The 24,421-nt window shown below is 46.2% G+C and overlaps 1 protein-coding gene across 7 annotated transcripts in view; it reads right to left on the bottom strand.

Annotated features, from left to right (window-relative positions):
• SPECC1 (sperm antigen with calponin homology and coiled-coil domains 1) overlaps window positions 1-24,421 on the bottom strand; it is a 283,596-nt gene that overhangs the window by 206,059 nt on the left and 53,116 nt on the right. The window contains exon 1 of one of the 7 annotated variants that reach the window (XM_053893307.1): window positions 20,860-20,992. The exons of 5 other annotated variants lie outside the window; for them this stretch is intronic. The gene's annotated coding sequence lies outside the window, so the exon portion shown is untranslated. Of the gene's footprint in view, window positions 1-5,776; window positions 6,016-20,859; window positions 20,993-24,421 lie in introns of those variants that run through there. One more of the 7 variants, XM_053893309.1, reaches the window with a different exon arrangement.

Here is a 24,421-nt window from a genome sequence, read left to right as displayed (position 1 = left end):
AGGAAACAGAATGTAAGGGAGGACCACGCTGAAAATATCTAGCTTGGGCTTTTCAGAACATGTGCTGAGTTTGCTCTTGACCTCAACAGTAGTGGCTATCAACTGGGGTGTGTGTGTCTGTGTGTGTGTGTGTGTGTGTGTGTGTGTGAAAGAGAGAGAGAGAGAGAGAGAGAGAGAGAGAGAGAGAGAGAGAGAGCGTGGCTCTGCCCTCCAGGAGCAGGGGAGACGTGTTTAGTGGTCGCAACTTGGGGTGTGCTACTGGGTAGACCCAGAGATGTTACTCAACATCCAAAGGGCGGCCCCAACAACGAAGAAATGTCTGCCCTGAGATGTCAGCAGTCAAGGTTTAGAAACGCAGTACTACAGGAAGGATGAAGAGTCCTCGGATGCTGGTTCAATTTCCCATCTAACACCAAAATGTCAATGCTGAGAATCTGTCTGGGGAGCAGCCGAGGGAATCCCAGATTTCAGCTGGAGCCACGGGAAACTCTTCAAAGTTTATTATTTCCTGTGGTCTCGGGATGAGAAGTCATCTCTTTGGCCTTAGATTCCTTCCCGGTAAAGAAGGAAAAGGACAGATGTCCATGTAGCATTAGAAGAAAAATGGCACACTGAAATTGATCTTGTCAGCAGAAGTCACTTAAAGGAAACAAGAGCCAAGAAGTAATAAACCAAAATCTAAACAGAAAAGAGCATTTATACATCACTAGCCACACCATCTCAAACCTGAAAAAAAAAAAAAAACTTCAAAAATGGAGTAAAGAACTTGCAGAAACCATGAAATGCGGCCACAAGGCAGAGATCCATAACAAATAGGGTGTAATCTGAGATAAGACACAGAGGAGGAGTTGAGCCATTGAATATGAAATGCAGGCCCTGGAGAGAGGCTATAATCTGGGAGCTATATTGAGACCAAGAGTTCACAATCACTGCCTGGGGGCCATCCTTCTGTCTCCAAAGCTGAACCAAGAAGCCAACACCCCAAGGAGTGGATGCCCACTAATCAGTAGTTATTTCCTTACCTATAACGTGGCTTCACATCAAAGAAATAAAGGTGAATGAGGGGCACCTGGGTGGCTCAGTCGGTTGAGTGTCCAACTTCGGCTCAGGTCATGATCTCACAGTTCCTGAGTTCAAGCCCCGCGTGGGGCTCTGTGTTGACAGCTCAGAGCCTGGAGCCACTTTGGATTCTGTGTCTCCCTCTCTCTCTGCCCTTCTCCCCACCCCCAGAAATAAATAAACATTAAAAAAAAATTTTTTTTTAAGTGAATGAGCTAAAGCAGGAGAAAAGGAGATGGGAACAAAACACTTCAAGAGCTCTTTCTATAGAAATAGTTTAAAAAGATCTATCAAAGGGTAACTAAGAATAAAAACTACAATGTAGTGCCAGGACCATTCAATAGGGAAGGGCAGTATTTTCAACAAACGGTGCTGGGGAAAACTGGATATCCACATTCAAAAGAATGAATTTGCACCATAAACAAAAGTTAGCCCAAAATGGATCAAAGACCTAAATGCAAGAGTTGAAATTGTAAAATGCTTAGAAGAAAACACAGGAAAAAACTTTGTGGCATTGGATTTGGCAATGGATTCTTCAATATGTCACCAAAAGCATAGGCAACAAAAGAAAAAACTATATAAACTGGACTACATCAAAATTTACAACTTATATGCATCAAAGAACACAATCAACAAAGTAAAAAGGCAACTCGTGGAAGGGGAGAAGATACTTGCAAATCACTTATCTGGTGAGAGGTCTGCTATGGACTGAATGATGTCCCCCACTTTCCCCAGATTCATATGTTGAAACCCTAGTCCCCAGTGTTAGTGTATTTGGAGATAGGGCTTTTAGGAGGTAAATTAAAATTAAATGAGGTCACAAGGGTGGGGTCCTAATCTGATAGGATCGATGGTCTTATAAAAGGAACTGAAGAAAGACCTTGTGAGGGCATAGTAAGAAGGCAGCCATCTACAAACCAGGAAAGAGCCCTCACAAGGAACTAAACAGCCAGCATCCTGATCTTGGACTGCCCAGCCTCCAGAACTGGGAGAAATAAACGTCTGTTGTTTAAGCCACTCAGTCTGTAGTATTTTGAAGCAGACAAAAATAGGGCTAATATTCAGAACATATAAAGAACTCCTACTACTCAACAACAAAACCAAACATGATTTAAGACGGACAAAGAACTGGGATAGACATTTCTCCAAAGAAGATATACATGGCCAATAAGTACATGAAAAGCTGTTCAACATCACTAATCATTAGGGAAATGCACATTAAAATCACGACAAGAGACCACACCCAACCCATTAGCATAGCTCCTATAAACAACAGCAACAAACACAAACTAACAAGTGTTGGAGAAGATGTAGAGAGATAGGAACCCTTGGGTACTATTGTTGGGAAAGTAAAATGATGCACCCGCTGTGGGAAGCGGTATGGCAATTCCTCAAAAACTAAAAACTAGAATTATCATATGATTTGTTAAATCCACTTCTGGATATATTCCCAAATAACTGAAAGCAGGGTCTCAAAAGGATGCTTTACAGCCATGTTCATAGAACAACTATCCACAAGGGCCAAAAGGTGAAAGTAACCCAAGTAGGTATTGATGGATGCGTGGATAAACAAAATGTGGTATATACAACCAGTGGAATAGGATTCAGCCTTATTTTTAAGGCAATTTGATACATGCCACGACACGGATGAACCTTGAGGACGTTAGGCTCGGTGAAACAAGTCAGTCAGAAAAAGACAAATACCGTAGGATTCCCCTTACACGGTTAAGTTCATAGAGACAGAAAGTAAAATGGTAGCTGCCAAAGTGGGGGGGGGGGGGAGGAGGCAGGGGAGAATGGGATGGGGGTTACTGTTTAATAGGTATAGAATTCCAGTTTTATGGGGGTAAATACAGTTCTGTGGTTGGATGACGCTTAATAACACAAATGTACTTAATAACACGCTGAATTGCACACTTAAAAATGGTTAAGATGCAGGAGCCAGGGGAGGAAGCCGTTGGCGCCCAGAGACCGAAAGACAGAAGCTTGGCCTTCACTAGAGAAACGCAACCAACCCGTGGAGATTCATTCGGGAGGGGGCTGGGGCAAGAAACGCCTCAAACTCATCCTCCTTCTCCCTCCAATCGGCTGCTCACTGGCTCCCTGGAAGAGGGAGACCGAGAGGAGACGTGGAGGGGCAAACACTGGAAGCTCAGGACACCCGCCCTGCCCCCTTGGCCTGGCCAACTTCAATGCCACCTTCTGAAGTCGAGAATCTCCCCTCTAGAAACTTCTCCCAGTTCAGGGGGCCTCACAAGGGTCTCTGGCCTGTGGGACCTGCCCCAGGGGCAGCCTCCTGGCATTTGCCTGTGTGTGGCCGCCCTAGCACAGTGCACAGCACAGACCCCGAACAGCCAGCTCTCCCCTGCCCCGTGACTTCCCCATTTCTATTCTCAGCCTGGCCTTTCTCTCGCTCTCCCGGACTCAAACCCTCAGTGGCATCGTGGGTTCCTCCCTGGGGCTCCAAGCCCACAGCTGCGCAGGCTGGGAGATGGGATGCCTGCCACGTTTCCCCAGCGTGGACCTGGGTAGCAGCTCTTGCTTTCCTCCTGAAGCCCATCCCTCCCACGGATTCCTGACAGACTTCCAAAAGCTCAGCTGGGGTCATCACTTCCTGCTCAAAACCCTTCATCTTCATTTATTTTTAAGCTACGTGCCGGGCACAACGTTCCGTGATTGCCGGAGATCACTCTCTCGAATGCTCTTGTCTGCCCCATGAGTCAGCTGTTGTCACCCACGCTTTGCAGTCAGTGAGGCCAAGAAATCCGCTAGCTTCCCTGATGCGGAAGCAGGGCTTGATCTCACAAACCGTGAGATCATGACCTGAGCTGAAATCAAGAGCCAGATGCTTAACCCACTGAGCCACCCATGCATCCCAGGAGCACTCCCTCTTAAGAGGTATTTTCCTCCTGTTCTTTTGAGTAGCTCTCCCACTCCACCCCACAATTTCCCGTTCATTTCTTCAGAGCCTTCATCACCAAACTAAGACTACCACCGTCATTGATTACCTGCCTCCCTCTGCCACCATGGATGCCCTGTGACAGCAGGGCCTTACCATCTTTGGGCGTCACGGTGTCTGCAGCATCTACACTGGGGCAGCACGTAGTAGGTGCTCAAGAAACATTTGCCAAAATGCCTATTTAGCTTCTGCCTCTCGCTGAAGAAATGTGCGCAAGTATCTCCCCGCCCCTCCCTCGTGAGGCACTGCGAGCCTCTACAAATGGGTATCATCACTGAGCACAGGTGGAATTCGTGGGCAGATACAAAACAGATCTATAAAGCCATCCCAGTCTTTCTCCCGTGAGACTTAAAATGTCTTTCAACAACTGGGGGAAAAAAAGCCAATCCCCAAACTGGATTTCAGGATGAAAACCCCGTCGACATGGATAGGGTGCCTTCCGGCATTATTACCTTGAAAATAACATTCGTGTTGACGTTTAAGCGTTCGCATTATAAAAATTCATCTCGTTAACTTATAACATGCTTGGGGAAATGGTTCCTAAAATCATGTGGTACCAAACCTCTAAAATCACCTATTGCTTCATTTTGTTTCCTGGACTTGTTCCTGAAGGGTGGCTGCTTAAATTTTGGGTACGCATCTTAGTTTCACAGTAATAGCAAATGATACGTTTCCACGTTTATGGTTTAAGATTTCAGATGTCTTCATTGAAACATAAAAATAAATGAAATTACGTAGATGCTTAGTGGCAGCTGGTGATAACCACAGACTGAGGGACCCAGTAATTTAAAGGCGCAAGTCTACGTGTCTTTGTCTTTTAGCCAACGTTTTTTTGTGTCTTTGTTCGTAAATGGGGCCCCGAAGTCGGGTGGGACAAGGGGCAAAGCCCCGTGATGTCAGTGACACAGCTTCCAAGGCAACAGGGAAGCCAGTTCTGACTCATTCTGTTCTATTTCCTCTAGAAACAATGCAAGGACGGCAGGGCTCACTGCCCCACCCACCCGACGGAACCCCTGTGCCCTCCACCAACAAGCTTCAGTGCACCTGCCCTACCAAGACCCAGGAGGGAGGGCACGAGTCCTTCCCCCGGCACTGCTGAGCATAGGTGCCAAATAGGGACCTTGTGTGACGGCGGCCCTCCTCCTCCACCTGTGGACAGGTAGGCCCCCTCATCACACCAACCGCCCCCCCTTTGCTCACTGTACTTTAGCCACGCTGGTCTCCTGCCCAAGAGAAACGTAAGCCGGCAGGAAGCTGGCATCATCTGCGGGGGCGGCCTCCACGCGCCATGCAGTGCATCGCAAGTGAGCCTCCCCAAGAGAAACCACAGAGGGCCATCCTTCAAGTTCCCTTGCTAAGAAAGTGGTTTACCGATTCAAGAGTTGTGGGAGGAGAACCCCACCCGCGCCCCACTTGTGATCAGAGGCCAGAGCGCTGGCTGGGAGCTGTGCCCGCCATGGCGGCCGCGAGCTCCCCAGCCAGCGGGGCCCACGAGTTACGCGGCGGGACTTCCCCAAGTGGCTCATTTCCCCTTCGATGCTTTAATCACGACTACGGCATTTCTCTTCCCCCTGAAGATGTGTGTTGAGCTCTGCTGGTTTTTCTTCACTCATCTGCGTCTCGCGTCAGGCACGGGAGGCCAAGGGAGGGGTTCACCTGACAAGGGCCCACGTTGTCTCGACTAGTTTCTGTCAGCGTGCATTTGTGTTGGGCAGGGTTGGGGGAGATGACCAATTTAAAAAAAAAGTAAATTTTGACCTTGGCCTCGGATCTGGTTTCTCTCTTGCTTCTTGATCAACCATGGTATTCTTCCCTGACGTGGCACCTTCAGAGTCTTGTGGTTGCTGACAGACTCACAAAGGACGCCCATCAGGTTGATGTGGGTCTTTTATGATGACGACATTATTCTGAAAAGGTGGCCCTAAGTCACGAGAGCTCGAAGAGTTCAGAATAGCAGGGTCTTGACTGGATCCCAACCACGTTGAGTGCTGTGGGCCAGCAGGTGTGGTGGGTCAGGAGGCTGGTGAGCAAGGGCCCCTGACTGTCTGAGGAACTGAAGGGCCCCTGGGGATGAGGGAGACAGGCAGGACTTGGGCCATCAAAATAACACTGAAATCTGAGGAAATTCAAGAAACTGTGAGGTTTCTCTCCCACTGTCTAGGGTCTTTGGAGATGTCTTGAATACCCGGTTCTCTGGCACCTCCCAGCCACAAAAAACAAAAACAAAAACAAAAACAAAAAACATGGTGGGATGCAACAGGCATCCCGGAAAGTGCCCTGGCAGGGGCAGGGGAGGGAGAAGGGAGAGCTTCGAAGCACCTGAGGCTATTAGCCGGTTGTGTTCACTCCTGGGACCACCAGAAAGAAATGAGGGAAGGAGCGGTACCTGGGTGGCTCAGTAGGTTAAGCGTCCAACTCTTGGTTTCAGCTCAGGTCATAGGTTCGAGCCCCACATGGGGCTCTGTGCTGACAGTGTGGAGCCTGCTTGGGATCCTTGGTCCCCCTCTCTCTCTGCCCCTCCCTTGTTTGGACCATCTGTCTCTCAAAAATCAATCAATCAATAAATTGAAAAAAAGAAACGAGGGGGAAAGATAGAACTTTCCTGGAGCTTGTACAGGTTCAGAAGGGTCAGGGAGCTGATTCTTGCCCGCACAGTCACCCTGGTTGCCCCAGGGTCACGGTGGACACCCCCTCTGAGTAACGGGCAAAGTCTGTCCCTTCGCACAGGCTGTGAGAGTCTGTCATTCCACTGGATTTCCTTATTGTTCCTGGATTAAGTTAAATCATTGAACGCGGCTGATTTCTTGTTTTTTGCATTCCTGAAATATTCTTTTCTACCCCACAGGCTTCAGCTATTTTCCTGTAATGCCAGCTGGCTAATGAAAGCTACTGCTGTGCTTTGTGGGGTTAATTTATTCAGTGCCTGGAATATGCTCTATCTTTCCCCAGCATGAAATGTTTCTGCTATTGCGTTTTAAATATATACAATAGCCGCAAATATGAGGGATAATGTTGCAGGCTGCCCCTGGGATTACCTTGTCATTACGTGTCCCTTGCACGGTCCCCAGGAGAAAATCTACAGGGAACAGCAGTATAGCCACGGCTCTGTGCTCTGTGCTCCAGGGTGGGAGCTGGAGACAAATGTGGAACAGCCCTGCAGCTGCCCCCTCAGGGTGGGCTTTGTGACACAGTCAAGTCTGACTTTCAGTGAAGAGAGACAGTCCCCTGTCCCTCAAAAACACAGAGCAAGAGCCGTGTTGTAAAGCTGCCCCCACCTTCTCTTTGTTTCAGCGTAAGGCACATTTCCTGCTGGCCCACTCCTTCCAGGTGCCTAGGGCTCAGACCCAGTACAGCCAATGACTGATCATTTAGTCTTCAAGCCTCCCCAAGGCCACTCCACGCCCAGAACAACGGGCTTCCCACCCCTGTCTGATTCCTGATCACTGCCTAACTCCTACAAGTCCTTGTAAAACTTGGCTTCCTGCCCCTTGTCCAGGAACAGTCCTGCTTCCCCAGCTCAGTGAGCATCCACAACACCCCGTATGAAAGCCTAACACTCTGCTGACTTGTCTCCTGCCCCCCAACTTCCCAGCCTCGATGACGTTTGAGCAAAGAACTCATTCTCATTCCTCCGTGATTCCACAGCTCTGGGCCCAGCATCTGGTCCATAAGAAATGGTAGTTGAAGACGAATCATCAACCTAAATGTGAAGCCCAAATAGAACTAGAAAAATACCCGAGGCAAACAGGAGAAAATCTTTGTGATCTTGAGTTTGGCAAAGATCTCTTACATGGACCAAAAGCATGGTCCATAAGATAGAACATTAAAAAAAAAAAAAAAAAAACACTGATAAGTTAGACTTCACTGCAATTTAAAACTTCTCTTCAAAAGACATTATCAAGAACATAAAAAGACAAGCCACAGATTGGAAGAAAAGCATCTGGAAAACACGAAACTGGTAAAGGGCTTGCTTCCTGACTTTATACAGAATTCACCCAACTCAACGGCAACTCCGTAACTCAACTCCGTAAAAGATGGTCAAAGATCCAACACTTTGCCAACGAGGATATTCTCGGGATGGCAAACAAGCACATGAAAAGATGCTCCACGGGGCGCCTGGGTGGCTCAGTCGGTTAAGCGTCCGACTTCGGCCCAGGTCACGATCTCGCGGTCCGTGAGTTCGAGCCCCGCGTCGGGCTGTGGGCTGATGGCCCAGAGCCTGGAGCCTGCTTCCAATTCTGTGTCTCCCTCTCTCTCTGGCCCTCCCCCGTTCATGCTCTGTCTCTCTCTGTCTCAAAAATAAATAAAAACATTAAAAAAAAAAAAATTAAAAAAAAAAAAAAAAGATGCTCCACGTCATTAGTCGTGAAGTAAATGCAAATTGAAACCACAAGGAGCTACTACTACATGCCTAGGAGAATGGCTAGAAAATAAAATAAAATAAAACAATATCGAGTGCAGGGATTTGGAGCAACGGGAACTCTCACTCATTGCCGGTGGAAACGCCAAAACGGAATAGAATCTTTGCACAACAGTGCAGCTGTTTCTTATAAAATTGAACCTGCGCTAATACAACCCAGTAATCCCACTCCTCAGCATTTATCCAAGAGAAATGGACACTCGAGTTCACATAAACGTTTGTAACGGGAATGTTTGTAACAGCGTGATTCATAGGCTTGGTTCACAAGAGCGAAAACTTGAAACCACCGGACTGTCCTTTGATGGCGAGTGGATGTCACTGTGGTATGTCCACGTGCTGAATGATGTGCAAAAACAACGCGTGAATTTTAAGTGCATTGTGCTAAGTGAAAGAGGCCAAACTGAAAAGGCTACACATTATAGGATTCCATTTATATGACATTCTGAAAAAGGCAAGACCATAAGGACAGAAAACAGAGCAGTGGTTACCAGGGCTTGGGACCTCACCCTACATTCCTCTCCAGCTAGTTGCTCATCTGTAGCCTTTATGATATCTTTTATAAGAAACCGGTGGAAGTATATAAATGTTTTTCTGAGTTCTGTGAGTCACTCCAGCAAATTAACTGAACCTGAGGAGGGCGTTGTGGGAACCTCCGATTTATAGCAGGTTGGACTTGTGACTGGCCTGAATTGGGGGTGAAGAGGGAGTGGGAGGAGTCTTGTGGGACTGGGCCTTAACATGTGGGATCTGATACTCTCTCCAGGTAGACGGTGTCAGAACTGAGTTAACTGCTCAGTGTGTCGGAAAACACACATCAGAGGGACTGACTAGAAAGAGGTACAAGGAAATCTTGGGCATAAGTTGTAAATCCTGATCGTGGCAGTGGTTACACACGCATTTGTCAAAGCTCAAGTGGGCTGAATGAATATAATCCAAGGCTCTCCTTGCACTGGCCCAAGCCCACCTTGCCAACCTCATTTCCTCCTCCCCTACTCATGCTTTCCGTGCTCCTGTGAAGCTGGCCTTCCATGGCCCCCAGCAGCATGGGCCTTGCCCACCCCCAGCCTTTTCTCTGGTTTTCTTCACGTTCCCTTTGCCTGGTCAGCCTTTCCCACCTTTGCCCCCACTTATACACAAATCTTATCCATCCTTCATGCCCCAGGGCAAATGTTACCTTTTCCTGTAACTGTATTTGATTACCACCACCCCACATGCACAAAAAGCTGGAAGTGATTTGCTATGCCTGTAAATTCCAAGCATCTTATCTGCATCTCTTACATTTCTCACCATTTCTTGTACGATTGTGCACATATCACATATCTCCAACTAATTTTAAGTGCCAAGTTTGAGTCACTTTTGCATTTATGCACAGTGTCTAGATCGATGCCTTATATGTGGTAAGTGCTCAGAAATGTTCTGTTTGATGAATTAATGAAAAAAATCAATGGCCAGGGTGACCTGTGGCAGCTAAAGTTGGTGTGGTCAGCACCCGGAAAGAATAGTATCACCCAGGAGTCCAGATTAGATGGCCTCTTAGTGATAAGCAAACAGGACTAGGGAGGTTATACCTCCACAACTACTATTCGTATGGTAGTCGCCTGGTCCCCCTACCTGGCTGATCAAGGCTGGTTAAAAACACACATGCCTGGGGTCCTGACTCAGTCCATCAAGGGTGAGTGCTGCTTCTGAATTTTTAATAAACTCCCAGTGTGACTCATCAGTCAAGCTTGGGACTTACCTTCCTAAATGGTCAGAAGGCCAAAGACTCACCTACAGGTAGCCAATAAAAAAATGCAGGCTTTGAGTATCTGTTTAGAGGTACCACACACACACACACATGCACGCACACACGCACAGGTATATGGATCATCAAACTGTAATACGTCCATACCCGTCAATAAAAAGGAGTGAACTGCTGACACATAGAACACGGATGAATCTCAGAAGCATTATGCTGAGTGGAAGAAACCAGACACCAAATAGTACAGAGTGTATGGTTCCACTGATCTGAAATTCTAGAAGAAGCAAAAATAAGGTGGAGTGATAGAAAGCTGATCCGTGTTTGCTGGGGGCCAGGGCCAGGGGGCAGACAGGCACTGGGAACCTGACTTCCTGTAAAGGGGCACAAAGGGAGTTTTCGGGGTGATGGGAATGCTCCGTGGCTTGACTGGAGTGGTGGTTCCAAGGATGTATACATTTAGCAAAAGTCATCAAGGTATACATTCAAGGGGCACCTGGGTGGCTCAGTTGGATAAGCATCCAACTCTTGGTTTCGGCTCAGGTCATGATCGCACATTTTCGTGGGTTCGAGCCCTGTGTCAGGCTCTGTGCCGCCAGCACAGAGCTTGCTTGGGATTTTCTCTCTCTCCCTTTCTCTCTGCCTCTCCCTCACTCGTGCTGTCTCTCTCAAAATGAATAAATAAGCTTAAAAAAAAAAAAGAAACTTAAAAAATACAGAGTGCCCATTCAAAATGGAAGCATTCATTGGGACTCAGAATCCAGGAGCCTAATGATGATCCTATCCCTGTCCTTCGCCCCCTATATATCTGGCCAGTCACCGAGTCCTGTCACTTGGACTGCTAAAGGTCTCTTCCTCTGCTCCTTATTTCCACACTTCACATCCTCATGGGTATCAGAATTACTGCTGGTTTCCCTACCTAGAGTCAGGGTCACGGCTTCTGTGTGCCGCCATGCCACTAGCAGGCTTTCTAAAACGCAGCCCGCTCAAGTCCCTCCCCTGCTCAAACCCTCCCACCACCACCCCTTTCAGGATAAAGCCCAAATTCCACATGCCGGGCTTCTCGTACCCTCACACCCGCCCCAAGCCCCACCTCTTACCATTCTCGCGCAGGCCCACTGCAGACACCTATTCCGACAACGGGAGCTCCTCGAAGGCGCCGGGACCCCTGGCAAGTCCGGGCCTTCGCACACGCCATCCCTTCTGGGTGCAACACTCTCCCTGCTCCCTCAGCCTGTCCACTCCCATCCACCCTTCAAGGCTCAGCTGAAGCATCCCCTGACCTAGCAAGCTTTCTGCTGGCTCTGATCCGGCGCTGGGTGGGACGCCCCTCCTCCAAATGTTGGCATCTGCCACACTGCATCGCGGTTGCTACCGTTGGTTTGTCCGTCTCCCCACTGAGCATTCGGGCTGGGTATCATATTCGGGCTGGGTATATTTTTCACCTCTGGATAGCCAGCGTCAAAGCAGATCTCTGGCACACAGAAGGAGCTCAGTAAGTAAGTAAGTATTTCTGGGTATTTCTCTTTTTTTTTCCTTTTTTTATTTATTGGGGGGGGAGGGGCAGAGAGAGAGAGAGAGAGAGAGAGAGAGAGAGAGAGACAGAAACCCAAGCAGGCTCCGTGCTATCAGTGCAGAACCCAACATGGGGCTGGAACTCAGGAACCATGAGATCATGACCTGAGCCAAAATCAAGAGTCGGGCACTTAACCGACTGAGCCACCCCGGCGCCCCTGTTTCTGGGTATTTCTAATGACTGCCTGACTGAATGACTGAATACCAAAGGACAGGGTGTTAGAAGTCTGCTGAAGGGCTATGATGCATGAGAAGGGAAGACGCTTGAGGACAAAGTGGTATTTAAGTTAGACTCTTGTTATGCACTGAACGGTGTCTTCCAATTCATATGTTGAAAGTCCTAACCCCCGGAGTACCTCATAATGTGACTACGTTTGGAGACAGGGCCTGTAACGAGGTAAAATGAGGTCACTGGGGTGAGCCCTACACCCAACGGCTGGTGTCCTCACAAGAGCGGGGAGTTGGGACACAGTGGTGCACACAGGGAAGACCACGTGAGGACACAGGGCGAAGATGGCCGTCCACAAGCCAAGGAGGGGAGGCCTCAGAAGGAACCCACCGGGCCAACACCTGGATCTCAGACTTCTAGCCTCCAGAACGGTGAGGAAATTAACGTCTGCGTTTAAGCCCCCCCTCTGCGTTGCTTTATGGCAGAAAGGACATTCCAGGTGAGAAGCACACCCAAAGGCAGGGGAGGCACGGTTATGGGGTGCGTGCCCTGGAATGGTCTGGTTTGTCGGCAGTGGATGAACGCTGTAGCAAGTAAAGCAAAACGGCCCTGAGACCAATGAGACTGTGGAGGTCCCAAAAGCCAGGTGAAGGCGGCTAGCCTTTCCTCTGCGGGCCGGTGCATCTCTGCCCGGTGTGACCGGTGTCTGGCCGAAAGCAGCAGCAGGCCGGGCAGGGCTGGAAGCCAAGGCCACTGTGTGTCCCACACTGGTGCGTATGAGCCATGGGGCTGCTGTGGCGGCTTTTGGGGACAGCAAACATTTGTTAATTTAAAAGTTCTAGGGGCGCCCGGGTGGCTCGGTCGGTTAAGCGCCGACTTCGGCTCAGGTCGTGGTCTCATGGTTCGTGGGTTCGAGCCCCGTGTCGGGCTCTGTGCTGACAGCTCGGAGCCTGGAGCCTGCTTCGGATGCTGTGTCGCCCTCTCTCTCTCTGCCCCTCCCCCACTCGCACTCTGTGTGTGTGTGTGTGTGTGTGTGTGTGTGTGTGTGTCTCTCTCTCTCTCAAAAATAAATAAACATAAAAAATTGAACAAAAAAAGTTCTATATGTATTTTAACGTGTGACACATAGGACTGAACTGTGGCTCTTTTGTGACAAGGCAGAGCATTGATCAGGGCAACAAATAATGGGATTCTGCCAACCAGGATGGCCATGTGCCCTTGGCTGTACGGTCACGACACACCCCTGGGTCCTCCTCCGGCCTTCACTCATCCCTACCCACAGCTCTCCTTTTATTTATTTATTTTTATTATTTTTTATTGAAAAATTTTTATTTATTTATTTATTTATTTTTCAATATATGAAATTTATTGTCAAATTGGTTTCCATACAACCCCCAGTGCTCATCCCAAAAGGCGCCCTCCTCAATACCCATCACCCACCCTCCCCTCCCTCCCACCCCCCATCAACCCTCAGTTTGTTCTCAGTTTTTAAGAGTCTCTTATGCTTTGGCTCTCTCCCACTCTAACCTCTTTTTTTTTTTTTTTTCCTTCCCCTCCCCCATGGGTTTCTGTTAAGTTTCTCAGGATCCACGTAAGAGTGAAAACATATGGTTATCTGTCTTTCTCTGTATGGCTTATTTCACTTAGCATCACACTCTCCAGTTCCATCCACGTTCCCACAAAGGGCCATATTTCGTTCTTTCTCATTGCCACGTAGTACCCCATTGTGTATATAAACCACAATTTCTTTATCCATTCATCAGTTGATGGACATTTAGGCTCTTTCCATAAGTTGGCTATTGTTGAGAGTGCCCACAGCTCTCCTTTTAAAACGCAGGTCAGATTCTGTCATTCCCTGCCCTTCACTGCACTGGAATAGCAAAGTCAGGCCCCAAAGGACGAGTGTGAATTCACTTGTTTGCACAAGCAAACAGCTGGGGACTATTTCATTCCTTTGCTCCCTCAACAAACAAACCCTTGCAGAGCACCTGCTGTAGGTCTCAGGGAGGCACCGGCACAAGGACGAGCGAACACGAACATAATCTCTGCTCACGGGGGGATCGTGGTCCAGAGTGAGGGGGTTGGGGGGGGAGGCTACCATACAGTCTCAATGAGATCACAGAAGATCTCAACTGTGACACTGCTGAAGAGAGCTTGGGTGGGGGTGGGGGGGGTATGGCCAAGCCAGGGAGGACAGCCTGAGCAGGCTCCATGAGGCAAAGACAATTCCAGGATAGCCAGCATTAACTAGGTGCAAAGGGGCAGAGAACATCCACAGGCAGAGGGAGAGGCCAGGCAAGGAGGTGGGAAGGAGGTGGCAGGAGGTGGGAAACAAGTGTGAGGGACTCTAAGACCCTGTGGCTGCAGGGATGACCTGAGCAGGAGACAGGGTGGAGAGCAGGGACAGGAGGGGGACCCTCGCTTCCCTCACCAGTCAGGTGCCCCCCCCCCCCCCCCCCCTCACCAGCTGCTCAGCAGCCTAAGTCTAGTCACAAAAGCCACTGAGCACTTCCTGGCGTGGGCTCCTGCCGTGAAAGGAGGGCTCCAGGTAGCACAGGAGAAGCCGGAACTCTGGAAACCCTTTACTTAAGCTCATCGGTGAGACCAAGAACGGGTCCCCACAGGCAGTAGGTGCTGGAAAGTTCTCCAGCCCCCAGGCTCAATAAAGATTTTTGTTTACAACCCAGACCATCCTCCCAGGATCCCGTCCTTTATCTCCTGCATAAATCCTCCCCAGCGACTGCCCTGACTCTCCCCAGAGGGTGACTAGTTGGGCTCTTGTCATTAGAGAAGACTCCTTACTGCAGCACCAGGTGTGGCTCTCAGGGCTCCCAGGCCTGTCTCAGAGGGACCCTCCGCCTCCCTGGCTGTCATGTGTCCCTGGCTTACCTCACTCTTGTCACTGTAAAATAAATAACTGCTCTCCAGTATCCTCTTTCTTTCTTTCTCTCTCTCTCTAACCACCCCCCCCCCCCACCTCTCTCTCTCTCTCTTGCAGTGTCCTTGTCCTGAATTCTACTGGCTAACAAAGTCATCATAGACAAGAGTCACTTTTTACTGGCTAAATATCTAAACCTAATACGGTTCCTTCCAGAAATAGCATCCCTGTGATCAAGGCGACCTCGCAGGCCTTAGAGACCAGGTGACAGAGTTCTGCATTCGTTCCTGGTAAATTTTTTATTGTTGATTTTTGAATTTGGCATTATTTCATTTTCATTGTTTCTCACTCACAGTGAGTCAACAAGTTTCCTTTTAAAATCTGTTAACGATGGCAGTTTTAGGAAATTTAATAAGAAAAGCTGTGGAAAGAGAAAATCTGAGTGACTAAAATCTGGGAAGCGGTGGTCCCAGGGAAAGGAATGAAGAAATGGCAGGAGGAATGGAAAGAAGGGGACGGAATGTGAGAGAAGAACCATTAGGTTCCTAATGGTTGGATGTGGGGGGGGGGGGCCATGAGGGGGGTTGGGAGGGGTCCCCACCTGTGCTTTTCTTAGACCAGCCTCCCTCTACTCACCCCCTCCTGAGCACCCATGTAAATGGGCCTCTCATCTATTATTCTCCTTATTTGGTAGCTTCATAGCAACGCTCATGATCCGTGATGAGTAATTGGCTAGTGGGTTTGCTGCTCCCACGGGGCTGGCACCGTCCCTCTCTGGCTCACCCTGGTCTCTGCGGGGCCTAGAGCACTGCCTAGCTGGGACTAGGCATGGGGTATCTGCCGGGCAAATATCTGGATGAATGGCCATCATGAAGGTTGGATGAACGTTTTTAAAACAGCGATAAGGAACACAGATGAAAGGAAGGGGAGAGGCATGGTGTGTCGGGGCTGGGGTCTATGAGCCACCCAAGTGGGCACCCCTTGAACGCAGCGTGAAAATAGGGATGGGACAGGACCGGAGCTGCTTAGAGGTCAGAACTCGTCAATGAAGCACCTTTCCCTCTGTGCCTCTTGGGTTGAGTTTTCTCAACAAGTTCCTTGCTTCTTTTCCTAAAACATAAGTTAAAACCTGTAAAGAATGTGAAAACACTGCCACTCAAATGTTCACTCTTCCTAAAATTTGTCGTGTACTTTCCCAACTGTAGGCCTCTATACCTGGGGTTCTGCTCCCTAAAATTTTGCCTGTGGGCCTGGAAAAATGCCTGTCTATCTATCTATTTATCTATCTACCTATCTATCTATTTTGCACAAATAAGAGACAAATACAGGGGCGCCTGGCTGGCTCAGTATGTTAAGCATCTGTCTTCAGCTCAGGTCATGATCTCGTGGTTTGTGAGTTTGAGCCCCATGTTAGGCTCTGTGCTGACAGCTCAGAGTCTGGAGCCTGCTTTGGATTCTGTGTCTCCCCCTCTCACTCTGCCACTCCCCCGCTCACATTCTGTCTCTCTCAAAAATAAACATTAAAAAAAATTTTAATAGACACAGATTTATAGAAGAGTTCAAACATAGAAATGTATGTAGCAGAAGGTGAAAGAGACCTTGCCCTTAATTCCACTTCCCATAGCAAGCAGCTTGATATTATATATCCATTACTTTTTTAAGATGAATTTTTAGGGGCACCTGGGTGGCGCAGTCAGTTAAGCGTCCGACTTCAGCCAGGTCACGATCTCACGGTCCGTGAGTTCGAGCCCCGCGTCAGGCTCTGGGCTGATGGCTCGGAGCCTGGAGCCTGTTTCCGATTCTGTGTCTCCCTCTCTCTCTGCCCCTCCCCCATTCATGCTCTGTCTCTCTCTGTCCCAAAAATAAATAAAAAACGTTGAAAAAAAAAATTTAAAAAAAAAAAAAAGATGAATTTTTATATACATGCAAATAAAATTAGGGAGTTTAGATCTTTTAATGTAAATAACGAAATCTTACAGGTAGATATGATTATACTGTATATGTTTACTTGAAAACATGTACCGTATTTTTCTGAGATACATTCAAGGTTATTTTACACTTTGGTAATTTGGTAAAATTGTACAAAAAGCTTTATTAATTCTTGTTCCTTGTATTTGATTGCCTATGCCCATCTCCATACGTTCTCTTTGATGCTGGATGCTCTGTTTTCAACTTTTGCCAATCTGTCACAGGGGAAATGTTGCATAGTATTCGAATTTGTGTTTCCATGATTCTTTTTTTTTTAAGGTTTATTTATCTATTTTGAGAGACAGCCTGAGTGGGGAAGGGGCAGAGAGGGAGACAGAATCCCAAGCAGGTTCTGCACTGTCATCACAGAGCCCGATGCAGGGCTTGAACTCATGCAACCATGAGATCATGACCTAAGCTGAAACCAAGAGTTGGTCGCTTAACTGACTGAGCCACCCAGGTGCCCCTGTGTTTCCATGATTCTTACTGAGGTTGAACATTATATGTTTACTGGTCAACTGTATTTCTTCTTCTGTGAATTGCTTGTTTATAAAAATAAATATAATTTGCCTATTTACAAATTGTCCTTGCCCATGTTTTCTTTACGTATTTGTCTTTCTCCAATTGATTTGTAGGAATTCTTTTTTTTAATGTTTATTTATTTATTTTTTTTATTTTTACATTTATTTTAAGAGAGTGAGAAAAAGCATATGTGTGCACGCAAGAGCAGGGAAGGGGCAGAGAGAGAGGGAGACAGAGGATCTGAAGGGAGCTCTGCACTGACAGCAGAGAGCCCAACGTGGGGCTCAAACTCACGAACTGTGAAGTTACGACCTGAGCCAAAGTTGGACGTTTAACCAACTGAGCCACACAGGCACCCCTGGGAATTCTTTTTTTATAATGGGTAGTAATCCTCTGTGGTATGTGTGTTGCATATATCACTCTGTCACTTGCCCGTCTTTCAGCGTATCAGTTCCTTAACATATAGAGAGTCAAACGTTCTTTCTCTGTCTCCCAAGATTACATGAAAGTTTGTCTTAAGCCATATAGGAAAAGAATGACACATTTGTCTCTATATAAGAAGAAGATATAATATACCTTTGTGTCCATAAAATACATATATGTATGCCTCAAATACTTTCTATACGTATCTTTACACATCAATTACTGTTTCCAGTGGTTTTCTTTAATTTACCTTTTATTTCCTCACCCCAACAACCCATGGAGTACACACTACCTATCACTAACCCCATTTTACAAGTAAGACTGAGGGACACGTAAGTTAGGACTCAGCGCCTGCCTCCTGAGCCCACACCCTTAATACTTCATTTGGACTCCACACAACTTATCCTCTCTATATATCACAAAAGCAACGGTAATTAATACCGTGTGATAATGGCACAGAAACAGCAACTATAAATAAAACAGATAATATAGAAAAATCTTTTTAAAAAGCTTAAGGCATGAAAAGACAAAACTATAAAATACTAGAGAACACAAAGATTTATCATAAATGATATTGGAAACACTGGCACTATTTTAAGTCAGTCTAAATCCACTTTTCACATCATCCACCAAAGTAAAAACTAGAAGGAAAAAAAAAATCCTTTAAAAGAGGAGAACATCTCTAAAGTAAGAAGAATCCGGGGGAAAAAATGGACAGTTTGGGCTATGTAAAAACGTTAAACGGCTACATTTTTTTAAAATTCATTTTTAAAAAGTAACCAAATAGTCTGGGGAAAAGAACTGCCAAAATTATGGTGAATAAGTCTTATCAAAAACCTATGTAAATCAGCAAAACAAAAAATGAAGCAAAACAGATGAGCAAAACAGAAAGTACAACTTATAAACAAACACGTGAAAAAACCATTCAGCCTAATTATGTTAAAAGAAATGCAACATTACAAAGGGCCTCTGTTTTGCCTATTTTTTAAATGATATTGCCCTTGATGGAATGCGTGAAATCAAACGGGCACTCTCACACAGAGTGTTGATACAAAGTTATGCAGTAACATACACCAAGCATCATTAAAATAAGTGTTCATGCCCGTTTACCTAGTAATCCTATGTCTGAGCATCTATTCTACAGATATGATCCAGAAACCTGGGGAAAATCACATGGCCAAGATAGTTACTGAAGTATTGGGTTGTTTTGTTTTGTTTTGTTTTGTTTTTAAGATTTTATTTTTAAGTAATCTGTACCCTCAACCTGGGGCTTGAACTCACAACCTCGGGATCAAGAGTTGCGAGCTCTACTGACCGAGCCATCCAGGCACCCCTAAAGCATTATTCATTACAGCAAGAAAACAGAAAGAAAGAAAGAAAGAAAGAAAGAAAGAAAGAAAGAAAGAAAGAAAGAAAGAAAGAAAGAAAGAGAAAAGCAACCCAATTTTTAAGAACAGGGAATAGTTAAGTAATTTATGGAACAATCACCTACTAGAACATTATACCCCTTAAAAATAATTTTGAAACGAATAACATTTTAAAAACCCTATGCTATAATATCTAATGGTACAACTACAAAGAAATATAGAAGTTTTAAGTTGTTTCAGGGTGTGGGATTGAGTCATGAGTTTCTCTAATTTCTAAATTTACTATGGATTTAGAAGGACCGAGTCCCAGTCCTGGCTGTACCTCTTCCACCCACCAGTCATTCTGACCTCGCCCCAGTTACAAAACCTTTCTATGCCTCAGTTTCCTTGCCTGTAACAATGAAGATCGTAAATGTAGCCATTTCACGGGAGTGTTTTGAGAATCGGATGAGATGATACTTGGGAAGAACTTGACTGCTGTACCTCGCACACGTAAGCACGCAGAAATGTTATTTTTATCATATAAAAAAAAGGGTAACATGTTTGCAGGGGGAAATCATTGAAATGAGGAAGCTATTTCACAGGCAGGGTCTATTTTCATTTGGAAGTTTAGTATGGTTAATTTCGTACTCCCTCTGCTTCTGCGGCTTTTTCCTGCTCAGACTACACTTACATGTAAACCCACGTGGTGAAGGGAAGATTAAAGGAAATGAAACCTCTACTCACAACCAGAACCATGTAAAAATATATAGTCCGTGGAGCTCAGTTGGAAAGGAACAAAACCGAGCCATGTTTGGGGAGTTCTGTAGTAGAAGCAGAGAACGTGTGTCTTTTTTACTTTTCTGTTCTAATGACAGGGAAAAATCACATTGTTTGAGTAAACTTAAAATGTCAACTTCCTGCATGACTGAGCTCAATATTTTAGCTCAGAAATTGGGCTCAGTGGGAAAAGGGGGGGGGACCCTAAAAACTTCATTTCTAGAAAATACAGTGGTGAAGAGATGTTTCAAAGTAGCCTGTGCTTGGGCTGGGGCGGGGCCGGGAGTGATGATGGGGGGGTGGGGGGAGTGGGGGGGGGTGGTTAGTGCAAAATACTGTCTAAACAGAAACCATATAATAAGTAACTTCCTAGAAAAGCCTCTTGTCTTTGTCATATCTTTGAAGTTCTGCCATCTAGGCCTCATAAGCACAATGTCTGGCTCAGATATTAAGCACCGGGACATTATCAGGCCCTCTGCAAGATGGGAGGGCGCCCTCCACAGTGCTCATCTTCATGGGGAGAAGGCTCTAGAACCTTCCGGGGGGCTAAGAACCAGTCAAGTGGGTGCTTCTCTCCACGGGACTTCCCACATTAGTGACAAGAATGCACAGAAGTAGCCCTATTCACCTTGGTTGTGAAAAAAGATCACCACACTGTTAGTAATTAGTACCCACAGAGAGGGTTTCTTTTCCTAAAAAACTCTACACATTAACTTAAAGTCAGCACTAATCATCCTCATTTTGCAAGATGAAAAACGTGACAGGCAGCGAAAAAAGTCTATTTTTTCAAGATGTCAGAAGATGAGTTTTCAAATTCGTTTTTAGCTCAAAGAAGCAGGTATGTAGCATTAAGTTACCTAGCCCATGAATCACCAAAAAATGTATTAATCACGCCTTCGTTATATCAGGATTCACTGGGTGTGTTAGACATACCTAAGGCAGAAGAACCTCTTCCCCCAGATACAGCTATCCTTCTAAGATTTTCCAGCCCCATCTTAAATAATAACCAACTCTGTACTTACTGCAAAGGCTCTCGCTTCTCGCGCCTCCTGGGAGCTGCTGACCTCAATCAGCAAGCCAGCCGCACTATTCTGGGGTCTGGTGCTGGCCAGGGAGGAAAACCACACTCAAGGGGCCCGGGCAGTGAGCATTTGAGCAATGCTTCACTCAGGAAGCAGGCGGTTCTCTGCTCTCCAGGGCTTCTGACGGCCTCTCCCCTCTCCCTCTCCCTCCCTCCCTCTGTCTCTCACAATCTCTCTCCCTTTTCTCTCTCTCTCTCTCTCTCTCTGACTCTCATACACACACAGAGTGCAAAATCATTTCTATCCTACTGGTTCCTGAATACTTACTTTGTACCTCTCAAAAACATAATGATTTAAAGATATAGGCGTGCATACACACACACACACACACACACACACACACACACACACAGACATAGGCTGACAAATTTCTGGCTGTTTCCCGAGATAATCAAACAGAAAAAAAACAAAAAAAACAACCCAGGCTGTCTTCAAAGGTGAGTTTGCCCTGAAGCCTCAGGGCCCCTCACTTGCCATAACCTGAGGGCTGTAGAATGTTCTAAGGGGGGTGGGGAAGTCAGGTTATGATCCAGAAGCATTTCAAAGCCGGCAGCTCTAATGAGCGGACTGAAGCTTGCTCAGAGATAAAGCATCTAAACCTCCAAGCCCCCTGTCACTTGTTGTCATTTCTTTCTTCATTCTAAAGATTTCCATACCTAATTTTGAATTCCGAGAGCTCCAGAATTATCTGAACATGCTCACAAAACCTGAGGTCCACGAATCCTGCTGCTACAGATGGCCCCGTGATGATGAGATTGCCCGTAACAACATGGAAGAAATTCTGTGGAGGTAAATCAGCAAAGTGTGTTATATCTACCCTCACCAAGAACTGCAGTCATCAGGGCCGGGCTGAGCTTAGTCACTGCTGGAGTTAGCTGGAGTTTAATTGCTATTATACCAGATAATAGGTGTGAAAAGCAGCCCCCTAGCTCTTTCTTGGCAGAGGAAGTTTTCAGAGCCTCACTGAGGCTGAATGCCCCGGGGAGCACTGTAATGCCACACCCCCCATATGCAGACGTTGCCTTTCTAATGACAGATCACAGTAAGGAGCTGTGTGGTCAGGCAGTTTAGAGCTGGCCTTCCCCTGTAAGAGCTGTTATTACAACTGTGGCCCCGTGCCACTCTGGCAAACACTGCTGCCTTTGGTGGCCCTCCCTCTTTGCCTTAAAGAAATCAAGAGACAATGCATGGGACCTGCTCTCACTGAAGAATATCCATCCTCCTGGGGGTTGGGGGAATAAAGGTACCTAACTCATGGGGTTGGGGGCACCATGGCCCAGACACAGGAGGTGGTAGTGGATGGGACTCTACGAGTGATGAAACTCCAGCTCAGCCTCGCTCAAGCAAAATGGCAACTTACTGGCTTGACTAACTGGAAAGTCTAGGGATGAATTCAAGCTGGCTTCAGGCCAGGAGACCTGGAGGTTCAAACGTCATCGGGACTTTCTTTTCATCACCTTTCAGCTCAGCTTCCCTAGGTTCCATTCCTTCAAACAGCGGTGCTCTTAGGATGGGAAAGGCTTTCCTAGAGGCATTCCATGATAAAGATTCCAAGTCTTTAGCATTCAAGACCTTGGGAGAGAGGGACTCCTCAGAAAGGAAACTTAACGTTGACAACACTGTCCAGAAAGACCTGGGTGACTGACAGCCCCACGAGTTATAAGAAGAGCAGTTCACAAAAGCAAAAAAAAACACACACACACACACAAAAAAAAAACAAAAAAACCCCAAAATGCTACACAGGCAAAAAGATACAAACTAGTGCCCCGGATTAAGCCATTCATGTGATTGTGTCTTACTTCCCCAATTTGATTGTAAATCTATTAATAGAAGGATGTACACAAAGTATTAAGAGTGGTTATCTCTGATATTGTGGGTCATTTATTTTTTAAACTCACACTGTATCTTCTAAATTTTCTAAAAATAGGGGCACCTGGGTAGTTCAGTCAGTTGGGCATCAGTTCAGCTTAGTCATGATTTCACTGTTTGTGGGTTGCAGCCCCGCATCAGACTCTGTGCTGACAGCTCAGAGCCTGGAGCCTGCTTCAGATTCTGTCTCCCTCTCTCTCTGCCCCTCCCCCGCTCACACTCTGTCTCTCTCTGTCTCAAAAATAAAAATAAAACCTTTAAAAATTTTTAATTTTCTAAAAATAATAAAAATTATTAAATTGTGTAATAACACAATACATTTTAAGTTTATTTATTTTTGAGAGAAGAGACAGAGCTTGAGTGGGGGAGGTACAGAGAGAGAAAGGGAGACACAGAATGTGAAACAGGCTCCAGGCTCCGGGCTGTCAGCACAGAGCCGGGCCTGGGGCTCAAACTCATGAACCACGAGATCATGACCTGAGCTGAAGTTGGACGCTTAACTAACTGAGCCATTCAAGTGCCCCAATAGCACAATACATTTAAAGAAGTTACTGCATGCTAAACAAATCCTGCTTACAAGCAAAAATATATATAGAATATCTATGAATAAATCTGGTAAGAAAATTACAGTCACGCCCCACCCAAATCTACAACATTTTACTGAACAACAGAAGAGAGGACTGGATGAAAAAATATACCATGATATTCCAATTAAATATTCATTCTCCACAAAATAATTGTATAAATGTATTATAGTTCCAATAAAAATTCTAATAGGGTTAAGAGGTATGAAAAATGCTCTATATTTCTTTTTTTTTTTAACTTTCTTTATTTATTTTGAGAAAGAACGTGTACAAATGGGGGAAGGGCAGAAGGAGGGAGAGAGAGAGAATCCTAAGCAGGGTCCACACTCACCACTAAGCCCATTGCAGAGCTCGATCCCACAACCATGAGATCGTGACTTGAGCCAAAATTGAGTCAGACACATAACCGACTGAGCCACCCACGTGCCCCAAGAATTTTGATTAAAATAAAGATCGCATTACTAATCTGAGGATAAAGAATGGATTGTTTTTAAAAATGGTATTGGGAAATTTGGTTCATCATTTGGGGGAAAAAAAAAAAAAGACTCCTACCTCACACCGTATACCCAAATGAATTCTGATAAACATTTAAGTGGAGGAAAAAAATAAAAAGAAGCATTATAAGAAGTAGAAGAGAGGAGACTGTATCTGAACCTGAACAAGGTGAGAAAGGCCTCTGAGCCCACACATAAAGGCAGAATACATAAAAAAGAAACAGATTTGACTTTGAAGATAAAAATCTTTGGGGCACCTGGGTGGCTCAGTCAGTAAAGCAACCTACTCTTGATTTAGGCTCAGGTCATGATGTCACGGTTCATGGGTTTGAGCCCCACGTCAGGCTCTGTGCTGACACTGTGGAGCCTGCATGAGATTCTTTCTCTCTTCCCCTTTCTCTGTTCCTCCCTAACTTGTGCTCTCTCTCTCTCCCTCTCAAAATAAACAAAAAAAATATTTTAAGGGATGCCTGGGTGGCTCAGTCGGTTGAGCGTCTGACTTCGGCTCAAGTCATGATCTCATGGTTTGTGGGTTCAAGCCCCACGTTGGGCTGT

This window comes from Panthera pardus, unplaced genomic scaffold (assembly GCF_024362965.1).
Source record: "Panthera pardus isolate Hobbes unplaced genomic scaffold, ASM2436296v1 HiC_scaffold_3, whole genome shotgun sequence".
Taxonomy (NCBI): domain Eukaryota; kingdom Metazoa; phylum Chordata; class Mammalia; order Carnivora; family Felidae; genus Panthera; species Panthera pardus.
This window is presented reverse-complemented; position numbering and strand designations above follow the sequence as displayed.